Below are 14,797 nucleotides of genomic sequence, written 5' to 3'. Positions count from 1 at the left end.
TAGTTGATGATAATCCTAGTCATAGTAGCATCCCGTGCTAGTTGATGATAATCCTAGTCATATTTGCAGCCCGTGCTAGTTGATGATAATCCTAGTCATATTAGCAGCCCGTGCTAGTTGATGATAATCCTAGTCATGTTAGCAGCCTGTGCTAGTTGATGATTATGCTAGTCATATTAGCATCCCATACTAGTTGATAATCTTAGTCGTGTTAGCATCCTGTGCTAGTTGATGATAATCCTAGTCATATTAGCAGCCCGTGCTAGTTGATGATAATCCTAGTCATGTTAGCAGCCCATGCTAGTTGATGATGATAATCCTAGTCATGTTAGCAGCCCGTGCTAGTTGATGATGATAATCCTAGTCATGTTAGCAGCCCGTGCTAGTTGATGATAATCCTAGTCATATTAGCAGCCCGTGCTAGTTGATGATAATCCTAGTCGTTTTAGCAGCCCGTGCTAGTTGACGATAATCCTAGTCATATTAGCATCCCGTGCTAGTTGATTATAATCCTAGTCGTGTTAGCAGCCGTGCTAGTTGATAATCCTAGTCATATTAGCATCCTGTGCTAGTTGATGATAATCCTAGTCATATTAGCATCCCATACTAGTTGATAATCTTAGTCGTGTTAGCATCCTGTGCTAGTTGATGATAATCCTAGTCATGTTAGCAGCCCGTGCTAGTTGATGATGATAATCCTAGTCATGTTAGCAGCCCGTGCTAGTTGATGATAATCCTAGTCATATTAGCAGCCCGTGCTAGTTGATGATAATCCTAGTTGTTTTAGCAGCCCGTGCTAGTTGACGATAATCCTAGTCATATTAGCATCCCGTGCTAGTTGATTATAATCCTAGTCGTGTTAGCAGCCGTGCTAGTTGATAATCCTAGTCATATTAGCATCCTGTGCTAGTTGATGATAATCCTAGTCATATTAGCATCCCATACTAGTTGATAATCTTAGTCGTGTTAGCATCCTGTGCTAGTTGATGATAATCCTAGTCATGTTAGCAGCCTGTGCTAGTTGATGATTATGCTAGTCATATTAGCATCCCATACTAGTTGATAATCTTAGTCGTGTTAGCATCCTGTGCTAGTTGATGATAATCCTAGTCATGTTAGCAGCCCGTGCTAGTTGATGATGATAATCCTAGTCATGTTAGCAGCCCGTGCTAGTTGATGATAATCCTAGTCATGTTAGCAGCCCGTGCTAGTTGATGATAATCCTAGTCGTTTTAGCAGCCCGTGCTAGTTGACGATAATCCTAGTCATATTAGCATCCCGTGCTAGTTGATTATAATCCTAGTCGTGTTAGCAGCCGTGCTAGTTGATAATCCTAGTCATATTAGCATCCTGTGCTAGTTGATGATAATCCTAGTCATATTAGCATCCCATACTAGTTGATAATCTTAGTCGTGTTAGCATCCTGTGCTAGTTGATGATAATCCTAGTCATGTTAGCAGCCTGTGCTAGTTGATGATTATGCTAGTCATATTAGCATCCCATACTAGTTGATAATCTTAGTCGTGTTAGCATCCTGTGCTAGTTGATGATAATCCTAGTCATATTAGCAGCCCGTGCTAGTTGATGATAATCCTAGTCATGTTAGCAGCCCGTGCTAGTTGATGATGATAATCCTAGTCATGTTAGCAGCCCGTGCTAGTTGATGATGATAATCCTAGTCATATTAGCAGCCCGTGCTAGTTGATGATAATCCTAGTCGTTTTAGCAGCCGTGCTAGTTGATGATAATCCTAGTCATATTAGCATCCTGTGCTAGTTGATGATAATCCTAGTCATATTAGCATCCCATACTAGTTGATAATCTTAGTCATGTTAGCAGCCTGTGCTAGTTGATGATTATGCTAGTCATATTAGCATCCCATACTAGTTGATAATCTTAGTCGTGTTAGCATCCTGTGCTAGTTGATGATAATCCTAGTCATATTAGCATCCCATACTAGTTGATAATCTTAGTCATGTTAGCAGCCTGTGCTAGTTGATGATTATGCTAGTCATATTAGCATCCCATACTAGTTGATAATCTTAGTCGTGTTAGCATCCTGTGCTAGTTGATGATAATCCTAGTCATTTTATCATCCCGTGCTAGTTGATGATAATCCTAGTCATATTAGCAGCCCGTGCTAGTTGATGATAATCCTAGTCGTTTTAGCAGCCCGTGCTAGTTGACGATAATCCTAGTCATATTAGCATCCCGTGCTAGTTGATTATAATCCTAGTCGTGTTAGCAGCCGTGCTAGTTGATAATCCTAGTCATATTAGCATCCTGTGCTAGTTGATGATAATCCTAGTCATATTAGCATCCCATACTAGTTGATAATCTTAGTCGTGTTAGCATCCTGTGCTAGTTGATGATAATCCTAGTCATGTTAGCAGCCCGTGCTAGTTGATGATGATAATCCTAGTCATGTTAGCAGCCCGTGCTAGTTGATGATGATAATCCTAGTCATGTTAGCAGCCCGTGCTAGTTGATGATAATCCTAGTCATATTAGCAGCCCGTGCTAGTTGATGATAATCCTAGTCGTTTTAGCAGCCGTGCTAGTTGATGATAATCCTAGTCATATTAGCATCCTGTGCTAGTTGATGATAATCCTAGTCATATTAGCATCCCATACTAGTTGATAATCTTAGTCATGTTAGCAGCCTGTGCTAGTTGATGATTATGCTAGTCATATTAGCATCCCATACTAGTTGATAATCTTAGTCGTGTTAGCAGCCTGTGCTAGTTGATGATTATGCTAGTCATATTAGCATCCCATACTAGTTGATAATCTTAGTCGTGTTAGCATCCTGTGCTAGTTGATGATAATCCTAGTCATATTAGCAGCCCGTGCTAGTTGATGATAATCCTAGTCATGTTAGCAGCCCGTGCTAGTTGATGATGATAATCCTAGTCATGTTAGCAGCCCGTGCTAGTTGATGATGATAATCCTAGTCATATTAGCAGCCCGTGCTAGTTGATGATAATCCTAGTCGTTTTAGCAGCCGTGCTAGTTGATGATAATCCTAGTCATATTAGCATCCTGTGCTAGTTGATGATAATCCTAGTCATATTAGCATCCCATACTAGTTGATAATCTTAGTCATGTTAGCAGCCTGTGCTAGTTGATGATTATGCTAGTCATATTAGCATCCCATACTAGTTGATAATCTTAGTCGTGTTAGCATCCTGTGCTAGTTGATGATAATCCTAGTCATATTAGCATCCCATACTAGTTGATAATCTTAGTCATGTTAGCAGCCTGTGCTAGTTGATGATTATGCTAGTCATATTAGCATCCCATACTAGTTGATAATCTTAGTCGTGTTAGCATCCTGTGCTAGTTGATGATAATCCTAGTCATTTTATCATCCCGTGCTAGTTGATGATAATCCTAGTCATATTAGCAGCCCGTGCTAGTTGATGATAATCCTAGTCGTTTTAGCAGCCCGTGCTAGTTGACGATAATCCTAGTCATATTAGCATCCCGTGCTAGTTGATTATAATCCTAGTCGTGTTAGCAGCCGTGCTAGTTGATAATCCTAGTCATATTAGCATCCTGTGCTAGTTGATGATAATCCTAGTCATATTAGCATCCCATACTAGTTGATAATCTTAGTCGTGTTAGCATCCTGTGCTAGTTGATGATAATCCTAGTCATGTTAGCAGCCCGTGCTAGTTGATGATGATAATCCTAGTCATGTTAGCAGCCCGTGCTAGTTGATGATAATCCTAGTCATATTAGCAGCCCGTGCTAGTTGATGATAATCCTAGTCGTTTTAGCAGCCCGTGCTAGTTGACGATAATCCTAGTCATATTAGCATCCCGTGCTAGTTGATTATAATCCTAGTCGTGTTAGCAGCCGTGCTAGTTGATGATAATCCTAGTCATATTAGCATCCTGTGCTAGTTGATGATAATCCTAGTCATATTAGCATCCCATACTAGTTGATAATCTTAGTCGTGTTAGCATCCTGTGCTAGTTGATGATAATCCTAGTCATATTAGCAGCCCGTGCTAGTTGATGATAATCCTAGTCATGTTAGCAGCCCGTGCTAGTTGATGATGATAATCCTAGTCATGTTAGCAGCCCGTGCTAGTTGATGATGATAATCCTAGTCATGTTAGCAGCCCGTGCTAGTTGATGATAATCCTAGTCATATTAGCAGCCCGTGCTAGTTGATGATAATCCTAGTCGTTTTAGCAGCCGTGCTAGTTGGTGATAATCCTAGTCATATTAGCATCCTGTGCTAGTTGATGATAATCCTAGTCATATTAGCATCCCATACTAGTTGATAATCTTAGTCATGTTAGCAGCCTGTGCTAGTTGATGATTATGCTAGTCATATTAGCATCCCATACTAGTTGATAATCTTAGTCGTGTTAGCAGCCTGTGCTAGTTGATGATTATGCTAGTCATATTAGCATCCCATACTAGTTGATAATCTTAGTCATGTTAGCAGCCTGTGCTAGTTGATGATTATGCTAGTCATATTAGCATCCCATACTAGTTGATAATCTTAGTCGTGTTAGCATCCTGTGCTAGTTGATGATAATCCTAGTCATATTAGCATCCCATACTAGTTGATAATCTTAGTCGTGTTAGCATCCTGTGCTAGTTGATGATAATCCTAGTCATATTAGCATCCCATACTAGTTGATAATCTTAGTCATGTTAGCAGCCTGTGCTAGTTGATGATTATGCTAGTCATATTAGCATCCCATACTAGTTGATAATCTTAGTCGTGTTAGCATCCTGTGCTAGTTGATGATAATCCTAGTCATATTAGCATCCCATACTAGTTGATAATCTTAGTCATGTTAGCAGCCTGTGCTAGTTGATGATTATGCTAGTCATATTAGCATCCCATACTAGTTGATAATCTTAGTCGTGTTAGCATCCTGTGCTAGTTGATGATAATCCTAGTCATTTTATCATCCCGTGCTAGTTGATGATAATCCTAGTCATATTAGCAGCCCGTGCTAGTTGATGATAATCCTAGTCGTTTTAGCAGCCCGTGCTAGTTGACGATAATCCTAGTCATATTAGCATCCCGTGCTAGTTGATTATAATCCTAGTCGTGTTAGCAGCCGTGCTAGTTGATGATAATCCTAGTCATATTAGCATCCTGTGCTAGTTGATGATAATCCTAGTCATATTAGCATCCCATACTAGTTGATAATCTTAGTCGTGTTAGCATCCTGTGCTAGTTGATGATAATCCTAGTCATGTTAGCAGCCTGTGCTAGTTGATGATTATGCTAGTCATATTAGCATCCCATACTAGTTGATAATCTTAGTCGTGTTAGCATCCTGTGCTAGTTGATGATAATCCTAGTCATATTAGCAGCCCGTGCTAGTTGATGATAATCCTAGTCATGTTAGCAGCCCGTGCTAGTTGATGATAATCCTAGTCATATTAGCATCCCATACTAGTTGATAATCTTAGTCATGTTAGCAGCCTGTGCTAGTTGATGATTATGCTAGTCATATTAGCATCCCATACTAGTTGATAATCTTAGTCGTGTTAGCAGCCTGTGCTAGTTGATGATTATGCTAGTCATATTAGCATCCCATACTAGTTGATAATCTTAGTCGTGTTAGCATCCTGTGCTAGTTGATGATAATCCTAGTCATATTAGCATCCCATACTAGTTGATAATCTTAGTCATGTTAGCAGCCTGTGCTAGTTGATGATTATGCTAGTCATATTAGCATCCCATACTAGTTGATAATCTTAGTCGTGTTAGCATCCTGTGCTAGTTGATGATAATCCTAGTCATTTTATCATCCCGTGCTAGTTGATGATAATCCTAGTCATATTAGCATCCCTAGCTAGTTGATGATAATCCTAGTCATATTAGCAGCCGTGCTAGTTGTTGCATATTAAATCTCCTCTCTTTCTAAATTTCAAACGGATATTTTCATCTGTCACATGAAACTGCATTATGGAACCTACCAGTAGGTGTCGCCTACTGCCTTGTGTGCATTATGGAACCTACCAGTAGGTGTCGCCTACTGCCTTGTGTGCATTATGGAACCTACCAGTAGGTGTCGCCTACTGCCTTGTGTGCATTATGGAACCTACCAGTAGGTGTTGCCTACTGCCTTGTGTGCATTATGGAACCTACCAGTAGGTGTCGCCTACTGCCTTGTGTGCATTATGGAACCTACCAGTAGGTGTCGCCTACTGCCTTGTGTGCATTGCTGCGCTGCTAATATGAAAAAATATTAGGTTAAGGTAAACTTTGTCTGATCTGTTTATCGGATGTATTACTTTTTAATGTTTTTATGTTATGTAGTCTCGTCCTACTGGTTGTATGAATTTGGGATCTATCATCCTACAACTGTCCCAGTCTTTTGGAACAGGCACACTTTTTTTCTTTCTCAATGCCACATTTTTCTCAAAAAGCTGACTAATAGAGTAGGTTAACTGTTGGGGGAAAGTACGATGACATAGGCTAGTGATTTTGGTGTTCGTTACATGGCTTGTTGGCTGAGAGAAACAGGTGCACTTTGATGTTAGAATACATCAGAATTCACCAAGGACTGTACATTGTTGCATCATCAACATTTCACGTTCTGTTAATATGCATTACCATATTCTAAAATGTGATTTCTTTCATTCTGAGCACCGTGGTTACGCACTAAATGCATATGGTTCCGGTAATGTTCTCAAATGTCCTGTAATTTTTTTTAAATGATGCCGGTCAAATGAACCGCGCCACATTTTCCTAATGTTAAACCCAGCTTTGGATGGTGTATCAATACATCCAGTCACTACAAACATACAGGAGTCCTTCCTAACTCAGTTGCCGGAGAGGAAGGGTACCACTCTTCATATTGTCAACCATGGTGGTGGCTGCATCATGTTATGAGTATGCTTGTCATCGGTAAAATCTATGATGAGATATTAAAATGGCTGACTAGCAATGATCAACTTGACAAAGCTTGAAGAACTTTCATAAGAATTTGTGGAAATATTGTATAATCCAAGTGTGCAAAGCTCTTAGATTTACCCAGGAAGACTCTGTTAGCTGTTATCACCACCAAAGGTGATTTCTAACAAGTATCGACTCAGGGGTGTGAATACTTATGTACATTTAGATATTTTATTTTCAATATATTGGGCAAAGGTTTCTAAACATGTTTTCACTTTGTCATTACGGGGTATTGTGTGTAGATGGGCCAGAGGGAAGCAAATGAATTCAGGCTGTAACGCATGCGGAATACGTGCTGGGTTATGAATGCTTTCTGATGGCACTGTATTTGTCAGTAGGGACCGTAACATTAGTACTTGCAAAAAAAATGTATACTCTAAGGAAATGTTTTTGTCTAATTTTTTTAATGTTTAGCACAGTTTTAATTTAAAAGCATTAAGGTATCTAATAGAATACATGTAGTAACACAAATGTAGACGTTTAATAAACGAATATAGCTTCCAAAAATATTTTATTTTAGAATGGGAGGAGAGTACCAAGATGGAGGCGCGGTGGCTTCAAAACAGCACCCCCTGTTAGCCATCTAGTGTATATACAGTATAAATCACTGCTGGAAGTGGGAGATCTGTAATCAATGCAAAATGAATTAAAACCTCCAAATTAAGTTAGCTAAATGAGAAGGAGTAGGCTACAACCAGCAACTCTCAGGTAGGCTGTTTAATCTGAACGAAGTTGTTGTAGACCAGGACGAGGAGCGCGGCAACATAGCTTCAGTTGGTTAGGTAGCTCGGCAACATAGCTTCAGTTGGTTAGGTAGCTCGGCAACATCGCTTCAGTTGGTTAGGTAGCTCTGCAACATCGCTTCAGTTGGTTAGGTAGCTCGGCAACATCGCTTCAGTTGGTTAGGTAGCTCGGCAACAGCTTCAGTTGGTTAGGTAGCGCGGCAACATCGCTTCAGTTGGTTAGGTAGCGCGGCAACATCGCTTCAGTTGGTTAGGTAGCGCGGCAACATCGCTTCAGTTGGTTAGGTAGCGCGGCAACATCGCTTCAGTTGGTTAGGTAGCGCGGCAACATCGCTTCAGTTGGTTAGGTAGCTCGGCAACATAGCTTCAGTTGGTTAGGTAGCGCGGCAACATAGCTTCAGTTGGTTAGGTAGCTCGGCAACATCGCTTCAGTTGGTTAGGTAGCTAACATCTGTCTGTTTCAGCTAGATTCTTTACATAGATTTGATGCAACAGAAGCACTGCCAGATGGAATGATGGATAACAAGTTTGTCTAACTAGTATGAGTCTGGCAACTTTTTCTCTCTCCCTAGTCTCACACACTACTGGCCCCTGTCCATCCCCACCCTGCTGTAGACAACATCTGTCCCTAGTCACACACCACCAGCCCATCCCCGCCCTGCTTTAGACAACATCTCTCCCTAGTCTCACACACTACTGGCCCCTGTCCATCCCCGCCCTGCTGTAGACAACATCTGTCCCTAGTCTCTCACACCACTGGCCCCTGTCCATCCCTGTCCTGCTGTAGACAACATCTCTCCCTAGTCTCTCACACCACCAGTCCATCCCCACCCTGCTGTAGACAACATCTCTCCCTAGTCTCACACACCACTGGCCCCTGTCCTGCTGTAGACAATCTCTATCCAGATTTCCTATATATTTTTTAAATGAATTATTCAAATAGTGAAATTATTTCAAATGCTCATCCCTGTGTTTTTCTCATTCTTTCAGGTGTTTATGTTGCACTAACTGTGTGTGTGTGTGTGTGTGTGTGTGTGTGTGTGTGTGTTGCAGGTCTAGATGCAGAGCTGTACTATGTGAGGGATGACGTGGTAAACCACTATGCGCTCTCCTTCATCCTGCCTGTACCCAGCGAGACCAACAGCCTGCACTTCACCTGGCGCTCCAAGGATAAGGTACACGCTCGGTCTCTCTCACTCGGTCGGCCGGTCACTCTGTCTGTCGGCCGGTCACTGTCGGTCTCTCACTCGGTCGGCCGGTCACTCTGTCGGTCTATCACTCGGTCGGCCGGTCACTCTGTCGGTCTCTCACTCGGTCGGCCGGTCACTCTGTCGGTCTCTCACTCGGTCGGCCGGTCACTCGGTCGGCCGGTTACTCGGTCTCTCTCTCACTCATCCTTCTTTCCGCCCCTCTCCTACAGGTTGATTACAGGATGGGTTTCCATGTAGACAAACCTGCAGCTATGAACCAACCACAGAGCAACATCTCTGCCCAGGGGGAGGTGCCTCGCACAGCCTCAGGTCTGTCAACCAATCATCACTTCCCATCCTCCACTGGTATTATGAACATTATAATTATCTTCTGTATTTTAAAGTATGTATTAATATTCAGAGCCACGAAAAATGTATTTGAGTTCTTCTGGAACGTGTGTGTTGCTAGATCAGTCAATCAATCAAATTATATTATAAAGCCTGCAGTAGGGTCCCTAATACAGCCTGCAGTAGGGTCCCTAATACAGCCTGCAGTAGGGTCCCTAATACAGCCTGCAGTAGGGTCCCTAATAAAGCCTGCAGTAGGGTCCCTAATAAAGCCTGCAGTAGGGTCCCTAATAAAGCCTGCAGTAGGGTACCTAATAAAGCCTGCAGTAGGGTACCTAATAAAGCCTGCAGTAGGGTACCTAATAAAGCCTGCAGTAGGGTACCTAATAAAGCCTGCAGTAGGGTCCCTAATAAAGCCTGCAGTAGGGTCCCTAATAAAGCCTGCAGTAGGGTCCCTAATAAAGCCTGCAGTAGGGTCCCTAATAAAGCCTGCAGTAGGGTCCCTAATAAAGCCTGCAGTAGGGTCCCTAGTACAGCCTGCAGTAGGGTCCCTAATAAAGCCTGCAGTAGGGTCCCTAATAAAGCCTGCAGTAGGGTCCCTAATAAAGCCTGCAGTAGGGTCCCTAATAAAGCCTGCAGTAGGGTACCTAATAAAGCCTGCAGTAGGGTACCTAATAAAGCCTGCAGTAGGGTACCTAATAAAGCCTGCAGTAGGGTCCCTAATAAAGCCTGCAGTAGGGTCCCTAATAAAGCCTGCAGTAGGGTCCCTAATAAAGCCTGCAGTAGGGTCCCTAATAAAGCCTGCAGTAGGGTCCCTAATAAAGCCTGCAGTAGGGTCCCTAATACAGCCTGCAGTAGGGTCCCTAATAAAGCCTGCAGTAGGGTCCCTAATAAAGCCTGCAGTAGGGTCCCTAATACAGCCTGCAGTAGGGTCCCTAATACAGCCTGCAGTAGGGTCCCTAATACAGCCTGCAGTAGGGTCCCTAATAAAGCCTGCAGTAGGGTCCCTAATAAAGCCTGCAGTAGGGTCCCTAATAAAGCCTGCAGTAGGGTCCCTAATACAGCCTGCAGTAGGGTCCCTAATAAAGCCTGCAGTAGGGTCCCTAATAAAGCCTGCAGTAGGGTACCTAATAAAGCCTGCAGTAGGGTCCCTAATAAAGCCTGCAGTAGGGTCCCTAATAAAGCCTGCAGTAGGGTCCCTAATAAAGCCTGCAGTAGGGTACCTAATAAAGCCTGCAGTAGGGTCCCTAATACAGCCTGCAGTAGGGTCCCTAATACAGCCTGCAGTAGGGTCCCTAATAAAGCCTGCAGTAGGGTCCCTAATAAAGCCTGCAGTAGGGTCCCTAATAAAGCCTGCAGTAGGGTCCCTAATAAAGCCTGCAGTAGGGTCCCTAATAAAGCCTGCAGTAGGGTCCCTAATAAAGCCTGCAGTAGGGTCCCTAATAAAGCCTGCAGTAGAGTAACTAGACCGACCCCTGAACTAGTAGGAACACAGGGGAACCCAGTGTAATCTCTCTGTCTGTCGCTGTGTTGGCTCTCTCTGTCAATCTGTGTTTCTCTCTCTGTGTGTGTAGTGTTCAGAGTGGACCTGTTCTGCTCAGGGAAGGTAGATGGAGAGGCGGTCCTGACGGTACAGCTCAACCTCACCAGCCACTCGAACAACTTCACAGTCCTCAACTTCAAGAGGAGGAAAATGTGCTACAAACGTAAGACTCCTCTTCCTGTCAGTCAGGGCCGGAACAGTATAACCGTGTCATCGACGATTATGAGTGAAGACCGTGAATAAAATAACAGTTGTAATTGTTCAAATTAATTAATTCTATTGTATTTTTTTAGGTAAATATATACACAATAGCAGTAGTGTAAATGAATAATTATTATAAACAATTGTTTTTCTACCTTAAACCATCAAACTGTCTCCATCTCCCCCCCTCCAACGTGCTGGAACACCGTTTGTCTGTGGCGATGCTGGAACACCGTTTGTCTGTGGCGATGCTGGAACACCGTCTAGCAGCCCGTGCTAGTTGATGATAATCTTAGTCATATTAGCGTCCCGTGCTAGTTGACGATAATCTTAGTCATTTTAGCATCCCGTGCTAGTTGACGATAATCCTAGTCATATTAGCATCCTGTGCTGCAATTATGTTAGCACAGCTGAAAACTGTCGTGTTGATTAAAGAAGCAATAAAACTGGCCTTGTTGAGTATCTGCAGCATCAGCATTTGTGGGTTCGATTACAGGCTCAAAATGGCCAGAAACGATCAACTGTCTTCTGAAACTCATCAGTCTATTCTTGTTCTGAGAAATGAAGGCTATTCCATGCGAGAAATTGTCAAGAAACTGAAGATCTCGTACAACGCTGTGTACTACTCCCCTTACAGAACAGCGCAAACTGGCCCTAACCAGAATAGATAGAGGAGTGGGAGGCCCCGGTGCACAACTGAGCAATAGGACATGTACATTAGTGTCTAGTTTGAGAAACAGACGCCTCACAAGTCCTCAACTGGCAGCTTCATTACATAGTACCCGCAAAACACCAGTCTCAACGTCAACAGTGAAGAGGCGACTCCGGGATGTTGGCCTTCTAGGCAGAGTTCACAAAGAAAAATCCATATCTCAGACTGGCCAATAAAAAGAAAAGATTAAGATGGGCAAAAGAACAGACACTGAACAGAGGAACTCTGCCGTCAAGTATCTCTCTGTACTCATCTCATCTTTCCCTCAATCCTGACTGGTCTCCCAGTCCCTGCCGCTGAAAAACATCCCCACGGCTTCACCGTAGGGATGGTGCCAGGTTTCCTCCAGATATAATGCTTGGCATTCAGGCCAAAGAGTTCAGTCTTGGTTTCATCAGACCAGAGAATCCTGTTTAAAAGGCTGTCATGTGCCTTTTACTGAGGAGTGGCTTCCGTCTGGCCACTCTACCATGAAGGCCTGATTGGTGGAGTGCTGCAGAGATGGTTGTTCTTCTGTAATGTTCTCCCATCTCCACAGAGGAACTCTAGAGCTCTTTCAGAGTGACCATTGGGTCTTGGTCACCTCCCTGACCAAGGCCCTTCTCCCCCGATTGCTCAGTTCTCCTGGGTGGCCAGCTCTTGGAAGAGTCTTGGTGGTTCCAAACTTCATCTATTTAAGAATGATGGAAGCCACTGTGTTCTTGGGGAACTTCAATGCTGCAGAAATGTTTTGGTACCCTTCCCCAAATCTGTGCCTCGACACAATCCTGTCTCAGAGCTCTACGGACAACTCCTTCGACCTCATGGCTTGGTTTTTGCTCTGACATGCACTGTCAACTGTGGGACCTTATATAGACAGGTGTGTGCCTTTGCAAATCATGTTCAATCAGTTGAATTGACCAAAGGTGGACTCCAATCAAGTTGTAGAAACATCTGAGGGATGATGGATGGAACAGGAGCTCAATTTCGAGTCTCATATTTCTGATTTTATATTTGCTAAAATGTCTAAACCTGTTTTCACTTTGTCATTATGGAGTATTGTGATGTCATTATGGAGTATTGTGATGTCATTATGGGGTATTGTGATGTCATTATGGGGTATTGTGATGTCATTATGGAGTATTGTGTGTAGATTTCTGAGGATTTTTTACATTTATTTAATCTGTTTTAGAATGAGGCTTTAATGTAACAAAATGTGGAAAAAGTCCAGGGGTTTCAGTACTTTCTGAAAGCGTTATGTTGATGGAAAGGTGTTTGTCTTAAGTTCTGCTGCTGCTATTTTCAACCACACTAGATAATTACACACACACACACCCTGCTTGTCATATGCTTGCTGAGAGGAAACGGACAATAAATCTAATAACTCTATGCCCGCTACTGCTTATTTTAAACACGAGTCAAATCAGCCACCTGAGGAGGGTAGTGTTTTTGTGCCTCTCTCTGCCTCATATACCGTGTTGTAAAAATGGTGTCTGTCCAGGACTGTTAAGCAGCTGGCTATTTCTAAGTTGTATCACATCTTGGTAAATGCTTAGTTTGTGAAATCTGTGTGGCTCCAGCCTTGTATACATCGGTCTACCAATCCCCTTAATGTTCCGCTACTGATCTTCATTTCGCTTCCTGCTCTAAATCTTTCTTCCTCCTCTGTGTGTCTCTAACAGGAATTGATTCTGATCCGAAGATTACACCGGTCTCCAACAACAAGACCATTCAGAGGCCAGAGAGTAAGTAGGCCAATCCATATAGCCATACATCCTATATCCTGTTCCCTAAACCAGCTCCGTATAGCCATACATCCTATATCCTGTGTCCTAAACCAGCTCCGTATAGCCATACATCCTATATCCTGTCCCCTAAACCAGCTCCATATAGCCATACATCGTCTATCCTGTTCCCTAAACCAGCTCCCTATAGCCATACATCCTATATCCTGTCCCCTAAACCAGCTCCATATAGCCATACATTGTCTATCCTGTGTCCTAAACCAGCTCCATATAGCCCTACATCCTATATCCTGTTCCCTAAACCAGCTCCATATAGCCCTACATCCTATATCCTGTTCCCTAAACCAGCTCCGTATAGCCATACATCCTATATCCTGTCCCCTAAACTAGACTAGAATGTTACAGCGGATAGGCTCAGACTAAGTGGCAGTATACAACCACAGAGCTTAATGGAACACAGAATGACTTGTAGGATCTCCATGTATATAGCTCAATAAGGCTCTCCTCCACCTCCATGTATTCAGCCATGTAGCTCAATAAGGCTCTCCTCCAACTCCATGTATTCAGCCATGCAGTTCAATAAGGCTCTCCATGTATACAGCCATGCAGTTCAACAAGGCTCTCCTCCACCTCCATGTATTCAGCCATGTAGCTCAATAATGCTCTCCATATATTCAGCCATGCAGTTCAATAAGGCTCTCCATGTATTCAGCCATGCAGTTCAATAAGGCTCTCCATGTATTCAGCCATGCAGTTCAATAAGGCTCTCCTCCATGTATTCAGCCATGCAGTTCAATAAGGCTCTCCTCCATGTATTCAGCCATGCAGTTCAATAAGGCTCTCCTCCATGTATACAGCCATGCAGTTCAATAAGGCTCTCCATGTATACAGCCATGCAGTTCAATAAGGCTCCAGTCATCTCTGTTATAGCCTCTGCCTCAGCAAGGCAGTGCAACAATGCAGTATAATACTAGACGTAGAGGGAGATGGGCTTTATCCTTTGAAACTATCTGATTCCCCCCTCTCAACAACCCCCCCTCCACCTCTCCAGTCACCTCTCCCTCTCTCCAGTCACCTCTCCATGGGGTTTATTCAGGACTATTATAGTGAACCGTGTGCTGCTGCTGCCTCAGTGACCAGCAGCCATTAGCTGTCCTGATACTTAGTACTTGGTACTTGCCTTCTTCTGCTTGGGTGGGCCTGGACCTGAGGCATCTCAGAAAAGCTTTTAAAAGGCACAGGGATGAGAGGAGAGCTTTCAGACAGAGAGATGAGCTTAGACTGAGAGAGGGACTGAGACCAGCTTGGGTCAGAAGCATTGCTATTTAGGACTCCATTAGACTTGGGCAGTATCCAGATTGTCATACCTTCATACAGACCTTATGCCATACCAGGATA

General features: G+C 43.2%; 1 pseudogene; it reads left to right on the top strand.

Moving 5' to 3' along the window:
* The window catches only part of LOC109876069 (tyrosine-protein kinase RYK-like), a 113,603-nt pseudogene that overhangs the window by 26,700 nt on the left and 72,106 nt on the right, over nucleotides 1–14,797 (top strand).

This window comes from Oncorhynchus kisutch, linkage group LG13, assembly GCF_002021735.2.
Source record: "Oncorhynchus kisutch isolate 150728-3 linkage group LG13, Okis_V2, whole genome shotgun sequence".
Classification (NCBI taxonomy): domain Eukaryota; kingdom Metazoa; phylum Chordata; class Actinopteri; order Salmoniformes; family Salmonidae; genus Oncorhynchus; species Oncorhynchus kisutch.
The sequence above is the reverse complement of the archived record's forward strand: the minus strand, read 5'-3'. Positions and strand labels throughout refer to the sequence as shown.